Raw genomic sequence first — 19,559 nt, forward strand, 5'->3', positions numbered from 1 at the left:
TTCAAATATTAAATTTTTATATGTACTTTAGTTTGTAAATCTGTGTGTGGAGAAGGTGTCTGTGTACCTGTGGGGGTCAGAGGATAACCTGTGTTTCTCCTCTCACATGTGGATTCCAGGATGTGAGCAAAGGCATCAAGTGTGATGGCGAGGGCTCTTACTTGTTCAGTCATCTCCATGGCCCAAATATTATCTTATCATCATATTTTTATATTTGAAATGGTATGTTTTTATACTCATGTGGTTCAAATACTCTTTTGCTTTCTTGTGTGTTAGTTTCCAAATACTTGGTTGTTTTCCAAGTATCTTAATCTTAAAAAAACAAAAAACAAAACAAAACAAACCCCAAAACTTAATTCCATTGTAGTTAGAGAATGTCCTTTGAAAGAACTGACTTATTTCTAATTCCTAGTGACTCATTTCCTACCCTAGAGCTATGTCTGTGACATCCACATTCACTTGAAGAGAATGTGTGTCATGTATTGGGTGGAATCTACAAGTACAGATCTATAAATGTCTTGATGTATAGTGTTTATTGTTTTGGTCAAGCGTCTATGCTTTTACTGGTTTTCTACATGTGTTCACAATTACAGAGAGATGCTAACATGTGTTTATTTGTCTTTTCAGGTCTATCAGCTTTGACTCTGTAGAGTTTGAGCTGCTGTAACTTGGTGCAGAAGCATTGAGACTTAAGATGTCTGTATTCAGTACTTCTGTGTCTCTGAGGCCCAGATCCCCGACAGAGACAACTTAAAGATAGACTGATCTTGGCTCCCAGTTTCAGTCCGTCACAATGAGAAGAGCTGACAGACCAGCTCGGTTCCTAGGGGCCAGAGGGTGTGCTGGAGCCTTCCTACACACCATGGCAAGCTAGGAAGCTGAGAACAAGGCAGGAAGTATGCAGAGATAACCCACCCTGGACATGCCCCCTGTCGGGGACCACTCCGCAAAGTTTTCAGAATTCTTCAATGTGGTGATATCAGCTGAGAATCAACCATGCAAATTATGAGACTGCAGCCTCGGGAGATGGCTCAGTAAGGAGAATGTTTGCTGTGCAAGTCTGAGGGCCTGAGTTCAATCCCCCAAACTGGCGTAAAAGCTGGGCAAGACAGCACATGCCTGTAATTGCAGCATTGGCTGGGCAGAGAGAGGCAGGACAATCCCTGGGGATGACTGGCCAGCTGGCCTGGCTAAAAGAGCAAGCCCCAGGTTCAGGAAGACCCTGTCCCCTCAAAATAAGATACAGAGTGATAGAAGAAAACACTTACCTCTGACCTCCCCATGTGAACACAGGCACGTGGGGGCAGGGTCCTGCACACACAAACACCAAACACAAATATCAAGGTGGTTTGCACCTCAGGAACTATATCCAAGGTCGAACTTTGACCTGCACACACATGAACATGTACATATGTGTAAACATACATACATGCAAAGTAATAAACACTTTTTAGGTTTGACTATTTTCAATATTGATTTTTGTTATTATCCCAAAGCTACATTACCATTTCTTTGCTTGCTACTATTTCCTCTTAAATTATTTCTCTTCATTTTGAGTTAAACATTTGTCTTGATATATTTCAAAATTCCTCAATTCCTGGTAAAGGTGTCTGAATTTTCCCCTCTAAGGACAGGTTTATCTGCACCCGTTAAGTTGGGCTTAAGGTGCTTCTGGCTTATTCATTTTAATAAGTTTCATGAGACCCTTTTCAACTTAAAACCCATCTAGTTGTGTACTATGGCACTCAGACCCGTGGGGTGTATTTTCAAGAACTGTAAAGAGGGCTGGTGAGATGGCTCAGTGGGGGAAAGGCGTTTGCTGGCAAGCCTGATGACACAAGTACAATCCACTTGCATCTGCATGATCGGTGGAGAAAGCCCACTACACAGGTTGTCCTCCGACCTCCACATGCATGCCATGGCAAGCATGTACCTCCCCCAAATCAATACATGTGATAAAAAAAGAAATAAGAACCGTGGAGAGCAGTGGACTCGCCATAGGTTCAGATAGCTTCTGCCTCTGGCTCAAAGGCAAAGGACCTCATCACCTAGGTTTCTCATGGGTTGTTCTGGTTCCTCCCTAAGCCCCATGGCAGTAATGGATGTGTGGCGCTAGAGGAGTCTGCAGGTGGCTTTGTGTCACAGTTGAAGGATGAGGAGCTTCTTTTCCTAGGCTATTTCTATAGAATCCTTGCAAAGATAGCGCAGAGCAAAAGCCAACACGTTCATCTGCTCTGAAGAGTCTGGGAGATGCTGAAACTCCTGCACAGCTGTCGCTAGTGGTTATGTTTTGGGAATTCATTTCTGAAATGTTGTCAAAGAACATGGTTTTTTCTTTTGTTTTTGCTTTTTTTGTTGTTGTTGTTTTGTTTTGGTTTTTTGTTTTTGTTTTTTGTTTTTGTTTTTGTTTTTGTTTTGTTTTTTTGGTTTTTCGAGACAGGGTTTCTCTGTATAGTCCTGACTGTCCTGGAAGCTTATTTTTTTAAGATTTATTTTTTTCTCGTGCGTGTGTGTGTGTATGTGTGTGTATGTGTGTATGTATGTGTGTGTCTTTCCAAGACTGGGTTTCTCGTGTAGCCTTGTCTATCCTGGAACTTGAACTGTAGACTAAGCTGGCCTTGAACTCAGAGATCTGTCATCTCCTGCTTCCTGAGTGTTGGGATTAAAGGCATGTGCCACCACTCCTGGCTTGCTTTTGTTTTTTAAGACTCAGGAAAATATGAGTATGTAATGACATCAAATGGCATTTTCATGTTATGCTATGATACACTGCATGGTAGTTATTATATGCTTTTAAAATCATTATCATTCAGATATTTATTAATCTTGGAACCTATGGTATCTGAGATTTTCTCTGAATTCCCCCCCAACAAATTATATTTTGTAAATATGTAATAGGCAACAAAAACTTTGAACAAGTTCTCTTGATAGTTTAAGATGATGTTGATTTGATTAAAGTCTCTTGAATCATTAAAAATACAATTATAAATTCACTATGGCTTCCTTTTTTTTCTTTCTTCAAACCTGCACAAATGCACAACTCTCATTACTCTTACTGCAAGCCCAACCTAAGCCACAAACAATAATAGGCTTATTCATTTCTTTGACAATTCATCTGCTCGTTTCACACCTTCCTAGGGGATACTGGTGTCTGTATTTTAATCTTCCTAAGGTTTCAGTGGCATATTTGTATATCTTCCCAGGGGTGGAGTCATGTTACCAGACCCTAAAGAACAAGTACTGAGCTCGGTTCCACCAGCTGTGCTGGTCCACTTTCAGTCTGGACCCAGGACTTAGCATCAGGGCGAGGGCAGCATCAGGGTGGGGGTGCAGTTTCCAACACTAGGAATGACCATAGCACCACTTTTAAGTTGACACCTTCACCCTGGCTTTGCCAACATTATTACTGTTGTTGCTGTTCTTTCCAACCTGAGGTCTTTTTAAGAAATGATGAGCCTTTAAAATCTTACTTTGCCAAAGTTACAAAACCTGCTGTCTTATCAGCATGCTATACTGACTGGGTCTGCTACCTTTCTAAAGAATTGTGCATTCTGCATTGGTAGTTTATTATTGAAATGAATAGGATTGATTGGTGCTTTCATTTCCTGTGAGATGAAGCACTGGGAAAGGGTCCTGCATTCTTCCTCTCTGTGTATTAGCCAGCTCATCTCCTTTAGAGACCTTCACTATGAGCTAACTGTGTGTCCCCTGAGCCACATGTTAAAATTCTAATCTCCAAAGCCAGAGCGTCAGAAGGTGGGGAGATTGGCCATGACTACCCCAAGAGTGGTGTCAATGCTTGAGTAGAAGAGACCTCTAGGAGTGTGTCTGTCTCTTCCACCCATGAAGGCATAGCAAGAAGTTGCCTTCTATGAATAACAAGCCCTCACCTGACAGCCAGTCTGTTGGTGTCTTGATCTTGGCCTTCCAGACCTCAGAACATGAGAGATAAGGGGTTGTTTCTAAGCCACCTGCTTTATGGCACTTTGGTATTTCAGTCTACTGAGTCTTCTGCTCAATGATTTTGTGCAATCATGGATCTGGATTAAATATTGGAATGTTTGCTTGCCTGACTTATTATACATTAATCCCAGGCCTAGGCAAAGCATTCCTCTCTTCCTCTGATAAAGCTCATTACTCTCCAGGACTATTGACTTGTTTGTTCCTTCATTCTACTTTCCCCTCAGAAACAAATGTGTACACATATTTATGTTTTTATGAATAGTAATTTAGTGGGAGTAACAAAATGCCTGTATAAAAATGTATAAAATTTGATGGCAATTTAAAAATTAATATCAAGAAATATATCCAGAACTGAATACCTTTGTAAAAAAAATTACCACCAGGGCTGTAGAGATGTCTCAGCAGTTAAGAGCATTCACTGCTTTTCAAAGACAGTTCCTATTAGCACAAGCACACTTGTGTGTGTGTATCTCTCACACACAAATGCACGCATGTGCACACACTCACACATACCACATACACATACCACAGAAACGAAAACAAAAGTAAATCTTAAAACAATTACTACTAAGTTTTAATTTTATATAAATATAAAATATATTTTAAATATAAAATATATTTTATACTAACTTTAATTTTTCTTTTGGCATATAATTATGAAACCATTGATCCTTCAAAGCCCTATCTTATTTCAACTTCCCTCAAAAAACATGAATACTGTGTGCTTGAACAGTTGAAACATCACCCACAAAGACCCTTAAGTCAGGTCCTTTGGTCCTCAGCTACTGCCTCTAACAAGTTTTTAAATAAAATCCTGACTTTCTGGTAACAAGAGGCTATTCCAGATTCATTCTGACTCTCTGAACACAGGCCCATCTGTCTCTGAGGGGTCCTGGTTTCTTTTACTTCAAACAGTGGGCCTGGGAGGACGTAGATGAAAGGAGACCCAGGGGAATCCTGCCAAGGCTGCAGAGCCATCTGCTTTGGAAAATGACTTCTCAGATAAATCATGGTTTCCACTGTGTTTGATGCTATATGGGGCTGAGGATGTGGCTGAGTTGGCAGAGTGCTTGCCTAGCATGCAGGAAGCCCTGGGTCCCCAGCACTGCACAAAGACAGGTATGACAGTGAGCATCTGTAATCCCAGCACTTAAGATGTGGCGGCAGGAAGAGTGGAAGTTCAATGCTAGCTACATAGTGAGTTTGAGCCTCACACCAGGCTGTATCCAAATAAAATCAGAAAGATGCTGAAAGACCACAAAACCCCACTTTTCATACAGTGGGTGATGTCTCCTGGCACAAACATTTTGTACCATACATCAACAGCCAGGTCAACAAACAGGTGAAGAAGTCCATTAGAATAGTGGCTGCCCAAGTCTGCTGCCTCATATTAGTGTGGGAAGACAGGTATAAACCCTTGACATCTGAAGATGGGTGAAGTGACTACTTTAAAGCTTTTTAGACAAGCTTTCTTTGAATGTTTCTTCTTGTAGCAAAACCATTTCCTCATATTAATACAGGCCTATATCATTTGGCATCTGATCAAGTAACATCGGTTGTGTAGGTGGGTCATGTTGCCTGACTTCAGGGACTGGCTCGGAGGCACTTGACTCAAATGACACCATTGGTCAAAACAATGGTCTCAAAATATGCTAGGCAGAAGACTCCTCCAGGAGCCTGTTCATAGGTTGGTATGGAGACAGACAGCTCAAATTAAAGACTTCGAATAGCTCATCTAAGAGCAATGCTCTGAGGAAGGCATTCCCAGGCCAGTCTTCAAGAAATGTTTCCCAGGATAACAAATCAATCTTGGCCAGCCTTTAGGAAAGCGTCTTGCCAATTCTGAACCAAGTGCTGCTTGTGTCTTGCATAGCTCCCTTGAAACGGTCACCATCACCAACGTAAGTTCTCAGGTACCCAGCCACTGTTGAATGAGATGGGCAGAGCTGATGGAGTCTCGCGATGAGCTGCCAAGGTGTCCTTGTAAGCCTGTTAAGAAATCAAAAGTTCAGGCTGGAGACGTGGCTCATATGGAGATATGGGTAAAAGCACTGTCTATGCATAGATAAGGAACTGAGTTCAAATCCCCAGTACTTACATAAAAGTCAGGACCATTCATGTATGACTATAACCACATCACTGGGGAGCAGACACAGGCAGACTCAAGGTGCTTGCTAGCTAACCATCCTAGCTGAAATGGTAAACTCATGGAATAAAGGCAGAGAGTTATAGAGAAAGACTACCAGTGTAATCCTGTGGTCACACACACACCGGTATAAACACACACAGACACATGCATTTGCACATACATGTACACTCATACACCACACATATGCACCGCCTCACACAACACCCAACAACAATGACAAGGAGATTTTATGCATGATGAGGGACACGTTTCCACACACACACACACACACACACAGAGAGAGAGAGAGAGAGAGAGAGAGAGAGAGAGAGAGAGAGAGAGAGAGAGAGTCTGCCTTTGGAGAGGCATTTCCAGCATTTGGTACACATGCTTTGCATTTTTATTCTCTTCTGCCTTACAGCACTTTCATCATGCCTAATGATTTCCATCTTTGGCCACTGCAATACCCGTGAGGTCTTCTTATCTAGTATCAAGAGTACATATTTTCCTCTTCTACTCTCTTTGTTGTGCACACATGGTGACTTTGATAAGATGTAACGGTTGTCTGTTAGGAAGAGCCACCATGGGATTGCTCCGAATGCTCTTTGATGCTTGCTTCTAAAGGTCTGAATGTGGCATCTGGGAGTTGCACAGGCCGGCAGCACAGAGAGATTGGAAGAGCAGGATGCAGAGCTGCTGCCCTGGTTTTGTCAACTTGATACAAGCTAGATTCATCTGAGAAGGGGGAATCTCGTTAAGAAAGATGTTCCCATCGGATTGGCCCAAGTGCAAGTCTATGAGTGCATTTCCTGGTTAATGATCAATGTAGTAGAGACATCCCACTGTATGTGTGTTGGGTGGGGGAGCAGCTCACTGTGGGTGGTGGTATCCCTGGGCAAGGAGTCCTCGGGTGTATAAGAAAGCAGCCTGATCAAGCTATGAGGAGTAAGCCAGTTAGCAGTGTTTGTCCATGCCTCTGCTTCAGGGTCCTGTCCTGACTTCCTCAGATGAAGGGCTGTGCTAAAACTGTAAAGGGAAACAAGCCTTTTCCTCCCCAAGTTGTCATGATGTTTTACTACAGCAACAGAAACCAAATACGACAGATGCTAAGAATGGGGACTGTCTGTGAAACGGGTTTATCTACAAAGACCGTGGGAAATCTTTAGCAGTCAACTGATATTTTACTAACTGCCAGAGACAGAACAACAAAGGAGAGAGACACTCCCAAGGAAACTTGGGCCACAAGAACAGGTACCTAGAAAAACATCACATGACACAATTGAGTCTCCAAAGAAAGTAGAACTTCCCACTTGACCATGTGTATTCTACGTTGGCAGTGGTCACTGCTCATGGGAATCACACAGCCACAGCGTCATGTCTGCCATGTGTTAAAGGCTCAGTAGATTTCTGCTGAGTAGACTTTTTTCAAAGCCTTTATCTCTGTTGTGATTATCCCTATCTCACAGAACTGGCTAGAGGATGGCTCAGCGGTGAAGAGTGCTTGCTGCTCTTGCGGAGGACCCAAGAGTGGTTCCCAGAAGCCATGTCTCCAGCTCTAGGAGACCTCTTCTGGCCTCTGTGGACACTGCATTCAGGTTGTATACACACATGCAGACACTCATAAATACAAATAAAATATATACCTGTAAAAGGGAGCTTGTTGGAGGAGTAATGATGACTGAATCAACATTACAAGGCAAATGAACTGAAATAGTGAGCTGAGTCCAGTGCACACACGGGATGGAGAGAACACTCCAGGGAGAGTCTGTGAACCAATGGTTTTACCCATGCACAAGGACCATCGTGTGACCGGAAAGCACAATTGTAGGTTAGCAATTCTAGGTAAAGGTTGGGCTTCAGGGAGGGGCAGGAGCAAGGGCTCAGCAGTTACGCATAGGAGCTGCCCTTCCAGAGGACCCAGCATTGGTTCTCAGCACCCACACGGCAGCTCATGACCATCCACAACTCCAGTTCCAGGGGATCTGTTGTCATCCTCCGACCTCCACAGGCTCCAGGCATGCAGATGATGCACAGACAAACGTGCAGGCAAAATTCCCGCGCATGTTAAAAGATAAATCTTTTTAAATTGATTTTTATTTAATTGGTGGCTTTTTCACCTCTAGCTCTTCACTTATGTACTATGGAACTACCCTAAATACTACATTATTTTTAGACAAAGGCTAACTTTGGTAAATAAGTTTACTTTTTCCAGAACAAACAAATCACACCACTCTACCATATGAAACTCTACTTCTCAAGGCAGAGACTGGAGTGGCTGATATTTCATTCCACAGAAGAAAATAGCCATATCAAGTCCAAGCCATATCACTATCTACAAGGTATAAGCTAGCCATAAACAGGATGATGAATGTTTTGCTGGATGGAAAGTTGGAATTTCTCTATCAGTCGTTGTCATTCGGGGTTGCAAAACATCCCTGGCACTTGAAGTGGAGCCCAGATACTCTCACGTGTACCTATGGGCAGATGTTTGTAGTTGTATGGAGGACAGGCTATGTGGAGTTCAGATCAGAACTTGGCAATCGGTGTGGCATGTAGGAGGGGAACAGATTCAGTGACCATCTTCGCCAGAGAAACTTTGGGCTGAAGAACATTCTCTGTTTCTCTAGTTGATGCCAAGTTTGTGACGTAAACTGAAAATGAGGTCGTTTAGGTCCTTGTGATTGGCGGAATGTCAGCTATATTTCCAAGCAAGCAAGCTGATGTTAATAAATGGGTTCTATTCCCACTCTATTTTACAGGGGGGTGGGGGAAATGCCACTGCTTTGTACTTTTTGTTTGTTTGTTTAGGTGTGTGTTTATGTGTGTGTGTGTGTGTGTGTGTGTGTGTAATGGGTTCTATTCCCACTCTATTTTACAGAAAAACCCCCTCTGGTTTGTATTTTCTTTGGTTTTGTGTGTGTGTGTGTGTGTGTACAAATGCATGTGCATAGTGAAACCAGAGGTCAGCAGTGTCTTCCTCAATTGCTCCCCATCCTACTTTCTGAGACACAGTCTCTCACTGAGCCTGTAACTCACTGATTAGAATAGATTGGATGGAAGTCCTAGGAAGCCTCCCGTGTCCTTCCCAGAACTGGGATTACAGGCATCTGTCACTACCACCTCCAACCTTTCCATAGGTGCTGGGCTAGGGATTTGAACTCAGGTCTTCAAGCTTGTGCAGCAAGCACTTTATCAGATGAGCCATCTACCTAGCTCCCTGGCTTCTATTTTCTCTGTGTTGATCATATGATAAAACAATTGACCAAAAGGGAGTTACTACGTGTCTGACTTTTTACCACGCTAGGTGAAGAAATGAACCACACTTTGGGAGATGTGGGGATGGTAAGGTTTGTTTTATCTGGAGACAGGAGATTTTCTATGGCTTTGACTGATCATAAAAAATGTCCTAAGTGGGATGCCTTTATCTCGTCACCCACCAACACCACACACAGATGCACACAAACACAGACATACTCACACACACACACACACACACACACACACACACACACACACACCAAGGCTCTGGGTTCTATGTGGTAAAGTCAGCAGATAGATTGTAAGAGCCAGAGGTGGTGAATGACTCCAGGCTATTTGCAGTTCAGTTTCTCCAGTGGAGTGTCACTAGGTTTATCAGCCCACTCCAAGGCAGGCCCATGCCCAGGAGTAGTTGGGGAACACAAAACAAACTCCATGTTGTTTTTGGTGGGCAGTGAGGGTTGAGGGAGTTGCTGTTTTTTGTTTGGGGACTTTTGTCTTACTGTTGTTTTGTTTGTTTTAATTTTGATTGTTTTTTTAAGGTTTATCATTTATACATATGTGTATATCAAATTTAATAACTAACCTTTTAAAAAGGTGAATTTAGTTCACCTAGATCTACTAATTGCAAAGTTCACTTAGGTTAAATTAGCACCTAATGGATGCTTTTACTTGTTCTACCTATTGCATGTTGTATGTTCCTCTTTCAACTGCTTAGTTTATGATGACCAAATTGTTTTTGTTTGTTTGTTGTGATGTTGCCAGTCAAACACAAGATCTCACACAGACTAGCAGGTGATCTACCTCCGGCCCTGAGAATATTCTTTAGCTACACAGTTCACTGTCAGTAGCTGGACACCATTTATTCCCCTGGAATAAACATGCCCTTTAAAAACCTTGGGACAGTATCTCTCCATCCACCTCATCTCCTTTGGGTATGGAGCATTGCTTTGGGCTCAGCATGTCCCCACAACCATTCATGTGTCGAAGGTTTGGCATGTCACCCTGGAAACTTTCAGACCCCCTTTGTATTTACCAATTCTAGTGACCAAGTTTTATTCTACGTATTTTGAACTCAAGACAAGTTGGAGTCCTGGAGTCCATCCACTGTATAGGAAGCCACAGTGTTCACTTCCTTCCTTGTCAAGCTAGATTATTGAGTAAGGGTGGACATGGGGGAACTCCTTCCCATCTGTGATAAGAGTCCTCATTTCCTGTCCTTGCATTATTCAGTGTTGGCTACCTGGGGGTATTGGTGCCAAACAAAGGATCTAGAGAGGAGCATCCTCAATACCATGTCTCCTTCATCCTGACAGGACAGACAGCCTCCCCCAGTTGCCTGAGCCACAACTGGCTCTAACTGATCTGCCATTGCAGCCTCTGAATTTCAGTGTCTGGAGCCCAGGTGATCTATTTTTCATACCGGAGGCACTCTGACATAAAGTCTCATTCTTCCAGATTAATTGTGTTAGGATCACTTAGGACTGTGCTTCCTCCAGGTCCACAAAGAACAGATTAGCTAAGTTTTCCCCTCCTTTTTATCCTATATCCTCCTTACCTCCCTATCCACTCAACTCCCCCCACCTCAAAAAAACCCAATATCAAAACAAAACAAAACAAAAAAAAGGAAACATGGAGGCTGGTTGTGGCAATATATGTCTGTAATTCCATCAGTCAGGGGGCAGAGGCAGGAGGAGCAACATAAGCTTTGGGGAAGCCAGACTACAGAGTGAGGCCTCGTCTCAAAGAAAACATAACTGCACAACTCTAGTGGAAACACAACTCTAGCTTCAAGGTATTAAATAATTGATCGGCCATGTAGACAAGTGAAAGGATTGAGATGATTGGAACAGGTGTTTAAGAATTTTGGCCTAGTTGACAGTGACAGATGTTATGGTCCTCCTTCAGAAATGGATGGATCTCCCCGGCCAAATTTCAGGTTAGGTGTCAATGACACCACATACACGTATCAAGAGAACAGAAGGTGTAGGATCCACCTAGTGGGATCAAAACCTTGGAAATTGAACAGAATGCCTAAATAGCCTCTGGGTCAAAGAAGAAATCACTAGAAAGTGAAGGACATATTTTAAAGCATGTGGCTCTGCCAAGTTTCCTTAAAAATTGGAATAGGATGGAATATGGAGACAAAAAAAAGTTTTATAGACCAATACTTTTAATACACAGAGAGACAGACACAAATAAGTATCAGCCAGTAAAATCAAGATATGTTTGAAAGAATAACATATAAATATTCTAGGAAGGCAATGTTGGTTTGAAATTTGAAAAGTCAGTGAGTGCAATCCTCACCAGAGAACTAAAGAGGAACTGTGCAATCATTTCAGTAGAAGTATGTAGTATTAATATTTAATAAATTCCACTGTGGGGTTGCTTCCTGCCCAAATGGTTTATGTTCCCGAATGAAAGGCACACACATAGCCTTTATATTTATTATGTCTTATACAGCATAATAGCTGGGCAACTGTCTAGCCTCCATGTTGCTAGAATCTACCTCCCACCGATAATTCAAGTTACTACTTACTAATACCTATATTCCATCTTGGCTGCTTCCAATTGAGCAGCCCTCTGGGCTCTGTTCTCTCAGCCTCTTTACATGGCAGCTCTGGCGTCTCTATTCCTTCCTCCTTCCTCCAGGCCCCAAGCCCAGAAATCCTAACCCCCGCCTGTCTCTACTCCCCAGCTATTAGCTGCTGGCGTCTTTATGTACCAATCAGAGTTAACTGGGGGCAGCTTCCCAGAAGCTACCTGCATGAGAACTTGTAGCTGTACCAACCTTGGTCCTAAGACACTCCTGGCAAACCTGGAGTTCTCATGTTTGATTATGGCTAGACATGGCCAAAGGAGACTGAGATTTGTGTGGGTGATCTGCTCTTACAGGCAGAAAGGGCAAGATAACTTTGGTAGCTGGAACTTTCCCAGCTCCAATGAACCTTGCTTGATGCTTGAATAAAGAAACTAGAGTGAGCTAGCTGGGTGTTAGTCTTTTCCAAGAAGGCTGCACCCCTCTGCTCCTTTGCAAAATGAAGGCTTAGCATCTTGATGAGCTTCTCTGTCTACTGCAGCACCTACAACTGACATTAATCAATAGCTTCCTTAGACATTGAGTTGGCAATTCTAGCCTATGCAATAAGACAAGAAGGAAAAATAATGAGAATTATATAGAAAAGGAAGATATATGTAACAATGTCACTATTTGTACAAAAATAAATTTTTTGGGGTTTGAAAAGTCCTAAGAAATAATATGGGATGGCTCTGGGATACAAATTCAAAAAAGCAAACTTATATCATTTAAGATTTTAAGATAGTTGTTTTCTATAAAGTTGTTGTGAACATGAAACATGAAACTAGTCAATACCAAGTATTTGTCCCTATAGGAAAAATAAAGTTAGAGTCTTGTGTATTTTTTGTTTTGTTTTTTTGTTTGTTGGTTTTTTGTCAATCAAGCAAAGCATTCCTTTGTTTTAAAGTGCGTTTCTGCTTAAAGACATCTTTTCAAGTGGATGCTGCTAATTCATTAACACTGAGCTCATGCAAATAGCACAGTGATTTCAGACCCAAGCAAAGTTTATCTAATAAATGCATCTTTTCTAAGATGCACAACATAACTTTTTTGAATTTAGGGACACTGGAGATTTAGGAATGGTAACTCTGAAGGGGTATTTATTTATTTAATGTTTGTGAGTACAGCATTGCTGTCTTCAGACACACCAGAAGAGGGCATCAGATACCATTACAGATGGTTGTGGTTGCTGGGAATTGAAGTCAGGAACTCTGGAAGAGCAGTCAGTGCTCTTAACCACTAAGCCATCTCTCCAGCCCTGTGGGGGCATTTTAAATAGCAGAATCATTTTAAAAAATGCATAAAATGCAGTAACTATAGCACCAAATAACAAATGAAAATGCACTTGTTATATCTTGAAAACTCAAACAAGAAGGCAGTTTGCCATGTAGACTTCTTCTGGGAGCATGGATATCGGGTTGCTCTTGCTCTTAAACCACTTTGTGCATTTCCACTAATATTTGGGAAAACTGTGAGTATTGACTTGAAGATTATGAATAAATTTTATCTAGGAGACAAACTTCCAAATATAGACGTTGAGAATTCTAAGAATCAACTATATATAAAACAACCATGTCTTTGGCTATGAGAATATAATAAAACTTTAATAAATAAAAATACTGTTATTCAGTTAAGTTAATCAACTTGTGTATGTGTGTGTGTGTCTGTGTGTAGTTCATGTGCAAATACATGTGGATGTGCATGTATTGGTGTATATATTTGTGTAGGGGCCAAAGGTCAATGTAAGGAATCTCAATTGCTCTCCACATAATATGTTTTAGATAGAATTTCTCATTGAACCTAGAAATAATCAATTCTTCTAGACTGTGCAGCCAGCAAGTCTCAGGGACCTTCCTGTTTCTGCTTCCCCCCAGGCTTGGGACCATGGCACCTGGAGCCATGCCTGGTTTTTTTTTTACATGTGTGCTGAGGGTCAAACTGGGATCTTTGTGCTTGCATAGCAAACACTTTACCAGTTGAGCCATCTCACCAGCATAGATAGTTAACTCTTAGAGAGAGTTTCTGTAGCTCATGCTTTTAGACACATTTGCCCATGGTCTGTTGGTTTTGTTGCTTTGCTTCTGAAGGTGGCTTTTGAAGCTATGATACTTCATGTAAGTTTCTTACATCGTGGTATCCATGAAGCAAACAAAGAAGGAAGATTAGGTCCCACCGACTCCTTCCAGGACAAACACTCCAACACCTTCAGTTTCACTCCTACACTTAATTTCAATTTCCCCATCTGTTAAATGATCCACCCCTACACAATCATAAACAGATCAACCAAGCCTTTAGCACAGAGGCCGTTGGGAGCCAATGAAAGATTCTAACCACAGCAATGCTAAGAAATAAATTTGCCTCAGAATAAAAAGCCGTCTTAAAACTTAGGGCTGGAAAGTTTTTAAATGCAGAAAAAATATATCACATAGCAAGATAATAGTCATGGTTTGAGAGCCTCTCCAGTTCACTGTAGACTGGATAGAGTCCCAAGTCTTTAAAAAAAATTATTGGCAAGACATTTCTAAAATTATATTAAAATACAAGAGACAGATTAGCTAAAGCAACTTTTTAAAGATTAAAAATGAAGTTCAAAGTATTATGATACTTGTTTTCAAGACTTATTTAGAGATGCAGTAATCAAAATAATGTAGGATTTGTGTAAAAAGTGAAACAAGGACACACTAGTAATGAAAAAGAAATCTATATGAGCATATCTAGGTAAGTGGCTTGCTTTGCCTTTTCTTTTCAAAAGGTAAGACAGTTGAATGTGGGGAAGGAAACCCTTTGGAACAGTCTGTTTTGGAACGAGTGGGCTTCCACATGGGAGGCAAAATAAAACTTGACATGGGCCTCACACCACTGACAAGATGAGCATGGTAGGTGCATACTTGTAACCCCAGCACTTGGGAGGCTGAGGCAGTTTGAGGCCAGCTTGAACAACAGCTTTGAGTTTTGAATTCAGCCTGGATTACTTTATCTCAAAACAACAAAAAATCCAATCAATGAATCAATGCAAGAAGGGCCATCGTCCCAAGAGTAACCAGCACAACTATCCAGCACAAATGTACAGGAAGGAGAGCCAACCTTCCTAACTCTGTGACCCTTAATACAGTTCCTTATGTTGTGGTGACCCTCAACCATAAGACTATTTCATTGCTACTTCACAACTGTACTTTTGCTACTGTTATGAATCGAAATGCATATTTGGAAATGGAGGGCTGCCAAGGGGGTTGTGACCCACAGGTTGAGAACCACTGAAAGAGCGACACGCTCTGCAAATGTGGGGTGGGAAGAGCATTTTCAGAGAGATCATAAAAATCACACAGCATAGAAATGCATACACTCTTGATCTACCTAGAATCCACAGAGGACTCACGTAAATCAATACCAAAGACCGTTCAAGGATTTATAGAAAAAAGAGGGTCACAGTCCTGAACATTTTACAAAAGATTTAAAGATGATCACGAAGCACACAAAAATGTGTCCAACAGAACTCCACATCACATCCACACACAGCAAAAATATAGTTAAAGCAGCAATGAACTGCTTGGAACAGTCACACAAGCACAGCCCACATCGTTTAAAGCTCACAGCAAATGAGGGCAAAAGCAGATAGCTCTTGGAGCCCTTACCCATTGCTTTTGCTAGAGGCTGGGTAGAATTGTCTGTCCACAATGAAAAAATGCACAGCCATTCCTACTAAAGTTAAACTTGCAACTATTTTGTGAGGAGAGGTTGCGCTGCAGAAAAGGATCCCTGCAAAAATGTCTACCTGCCCGGAACCAGTCTGGAAACAGCCCAGTAGAACGGATAATCAAAGTGTGATATGTTTGCAGTAAAACAAATCAAAGGGCTAGTAATACACAGCACAATCCAGTTGGCTCTCAAAGCACTGTGTTGGGGGAGAAACCTGTATTCCTGTGTGGTTCTGCTCTCATGGTTTTACAGTTGTAGGGGCTTACACAGGAGCGCAGGATGTTAACTATGTTTCCAAACTGCATCAGGTTGTGTACTTGTTACACTCTGCTGTGCATTAGTTGGCTTTCTAACACTGTGATAAAACACTATGACCAAAGGTAACTTGGGGTGTGTGTGTGTGTGTGGTGGGGTTTGGCTTACACATTCTGATCAGCCAATCACTAAGAAAAGTTGGGGCAGGAGTAAACTCAAGCAAGAGCCATTGCAGAACGTTGTGTACTGGCTTGCTTCTCATGGCTTGCTCAGCCAGCCTTTTTGTATCACCCAGGACTACCTGGCCAGGGTGGCAACAACTACAGGGGGCCAGGCCCTCACACATCAATCATCAATCAAGAAAATGCTTTACAGACATGCCCACAGGCTAACTCAAGGAATCAATTTCTCAACTGACATTCCCTCTTGCCCAGGAGACTCGAGCTCACTTCACATTAACAAAAATCTAACCAGCCCACTTGTATGTAAACATCATCTTAATACAAGTTCCTTGAGTAATCTTTCCTCTGTACGGAAGATACCAACTGAGTATACAATATACACAGACAACTGCCACACACAAAACTGACACACAACCTGGCACACACACATGAACATACATACATACATACATACAACCTGGAATACACAAACCAACACACACTCTGGCATACATACATGAACACACATAACCTGACACACACACGAGTACACACACCTAACCTGGTATACACACACAAACACATACACAAAACCTGGCATACATACACATACACACACACAACCTGGCACACACACAACCTGGCACATACACACACAAACAAACAATCTGGCACACACACATGAACACATCATGCACACAACATGGCATACACATCCGAACACACAACATGCTTGTTAGTGATGGTGTGGGACAACTAGAGATTGTCTGCTTGTGGAAAGCTCCAGTAGACATCTCTTTCTAAAGCAATGTGACAATAGTGAATACGGCTGCATGTGCTGCAGGCCAGCAGGTCCTGTGCATGCTGTGTAGCATGTTCTTAAACATATTCTTAAAATACAATATATTATGTGTGTTCACGTGTGTATGCCAAGTTGTGTGTATATATGTTTATGTGTGTATGCCAGGGTGTTTGTGTGTTTGTTTGTGTATGCCAGGTTGTATATATGTGTGCTCATGTGTGGATGTCTGATTGTGTGTATGTATGTTCATGTGTAGATGTCAGGTATGTTTGACAGGAAACTCTTTTTTTTTTTTTTCTCGAGACAGGGTTTCTCTGTGTAACCTTGGCTATCCTGGAACTCACTCTGTAGACCAGGCTGGCCTCGAACTCAGAAATCCGCCTGCTTCTGTCTCCCAAGTGCTGGGATTAAAGGTGTGTGCCACCACTGCCCAGCGACAGGAAACTCTTAATGTCCACTCACAGTACCCAGCCTATAGAGGAGTCACAAACAATATCAAACAGGAAACAACTACTATCATCAAAAAACAAGGATGATCCTCAGAAAAATTGAAAAGAAAATACAGGGAGAAAACTGCATGTGATTTATACAAATTTGGAAAATATGAAATCCAATTAAATAAACTCCCTATGCATTTATGCATAACAGGAATAGTAGGGAAACAGGAATGGATAATCAGCATGAAATCCAATATAGTGGTTACCTTTAGGGACGGAAGGAGGGGCTGGGGGCTCCTTCTCTATTTGTAATGTGTTATTTTAAGAACCTGAAGCAAATGTGGAAAATATTAAGATCTGTTATGCTTGGTGGTGAGCCGGGTATTTATTTGAGATACTATTCAGTACGCATTTCTGCATGGTGAAATATTTCAAGATAAACACCAAGAAGGAGTCAGTTCTCTTATTGCTGAAGTTTAGAGGAACCCTAATAAGGAATTCCGTTTCATTGTCTCGTAAAGAAACGAATCTGCTCCCTAAGGAGTGGACTTACTCTCCGGGACTCATTTACTCTCTAGAGCTTTCAATGCACTTTGGAAAGGATTCGAGGTAGTTTGCAAGAAAGGGCACATACCAAGAACCAGGAAGACATAAATATAAGCAGAAGGTCAGGATCAAAGATAACAAATATTCCATCAATACGCTTGACCACAGTGGTTGTGATCAAGTTTCCAACTTGGCTCAGAATTTCTTGGCAACAGTACCCACCCCTCCATCTCGAGCTGACCCAGAAAAGCAGGCTAGGAAAACTAACCTTTGTTCTTTAAGGTTTAAAATTAATATTTTCCTGAGCAGCCTTCCCTCTGCTTCATCTTATATTTGTTTTGCTGACTAGCCAGGCGCCTCTCTCTCCTCCTTTTCATCCTGATGTTTCCTCTTCTTCCCGGACTCCAACCCCAGAGTATCTTACTTAACAGTCTGAGAGATGGGAGAATTAAAGCCGGAGTTTACTCACAGAAGAGCTGACAGGTAAGTGTGGGGTAACAGTAAGGAAAGGGGAGGCATGGGAAGATGGCTTAGTCTGACGTGCTTCCCATGTGAGCATGAGGGCCTGAACTCCATCTTTAGCATCCAGGTGAAGCAGCCAGGGGTGAAGGAACTGTGCCTGAAATCTGTAATTGCATCTGTAATGCCATCACTGGGGAGGTGGAGATGGGAGGACCCCTGAGGCTCACTGGCCAGCCAGACCAACCAAATCCAGTGAGAGACCAAGTCTCAAAAGATAAGGGAGGGAGTGATGTCAACCTCTGACCTCCACACTCATGTGCACTAACACACACACACACACACACACACACACACACACACGGACACACGGATACACATGGACACAATCCCCTTCACATAAAATATAAGAGGATATGAATTATTATCAACTCTAAATCAGCTTAATTATAATCAAAGAAATCATAAAACACTAATAAGATGTGACTACATTAAAAAAAATATAAGAAGCCAGGCAGTGGTGGTGCACGCCTTTAATCCCAGCACTTGGGAGGCAGGGGCAGGTGGACTTCTGAGTTTGAGGCCAGCCTGGTCTACAGAGTGAGTTCCAGGGTAGCCAGGGGAACACAGAGAAACCCTGTCTCAAAAAATAAAAAAAATAATAATAAGAAGAAGAAACGGTAAACTAATTTTCTGAAATATAAAGTAGTATGACACCTGCTGCTAAATTCTATTGGCTCAAAATTTTATAATTTAGTTCAATCCAAGCTTCTCCTTCACCTCTCACCGCCTATAACCACACCCACTAAGGGTCTGTGCTTGACTGTCTAGCCATTATCTGCTCCTCCCCATGTGCCACTGGCCTCTGTGGTTGGCTAGCAAGTATTCCCATTCGCCTAAGCCAATCCCCCAATATTGCCACTCACCCCTGTATTCCCTACCCCACACCCCACCAGTCAGTACACTTAGTACCTCTGCCAATAAAATAAAACCAGAGTGCAACCACTCCTGATAACTGCCCCCCCTGCCATCTGGATCCCACCACGATCTCTGCCTAGATGGGTAGAGTACCCACTCAACATGACCTGCTTAGTTTCTTTCTTGTACTTGACACGTCATGTTGACTATCCACACATTTTTGGTAACAACACGGCTGGTATTCTTACACTTTTCATACATCCTCACTGTGTAACAGTGTGCATGAGCTCATATGTATTTCATGTTAGACTTTATACTTTGTGTCCTCCAGTGTCTTTTTTTTTTTTTTTTTTTTTTT

At 42.0% G+C, this 19,559-nt stretch overlaps 1 protein-coding gene across 1 annotated transcript in view; it reads right to left on the minus strand.

Moving 5' to 3' along the window:
* Nucleotides 1-5,109: 5,109 nt before the first annotated feature.
* Nucleotides 5,110-19,559, minus strand: part of Lrrc49 (leucine rich repeat containing 49) — a 110,879-nt gene continuing 96,429 nt past the window's right edge. The window contains exon 18 of the mRNA XM_029482033.1: nt 5,110-5,952. The gene's annotated coding sequence lies outside the window, so the exon portion shown is untranslated. The remainder of the gene's footprint in view (nt 5,953-19,559) is intronic.

This window comes from Mus caroli, chromosome 9 (assembly GCF_900094665.2).
Source record: "Mus caroli chromosome 9, CAROLI_EIJ_v1.1, whole genome shotgun sequence".
NCBI lineage: Eukaryota > Metazoa > Chordata > Mammalia > Rodentia > Muridae > Mus > Mus caroli.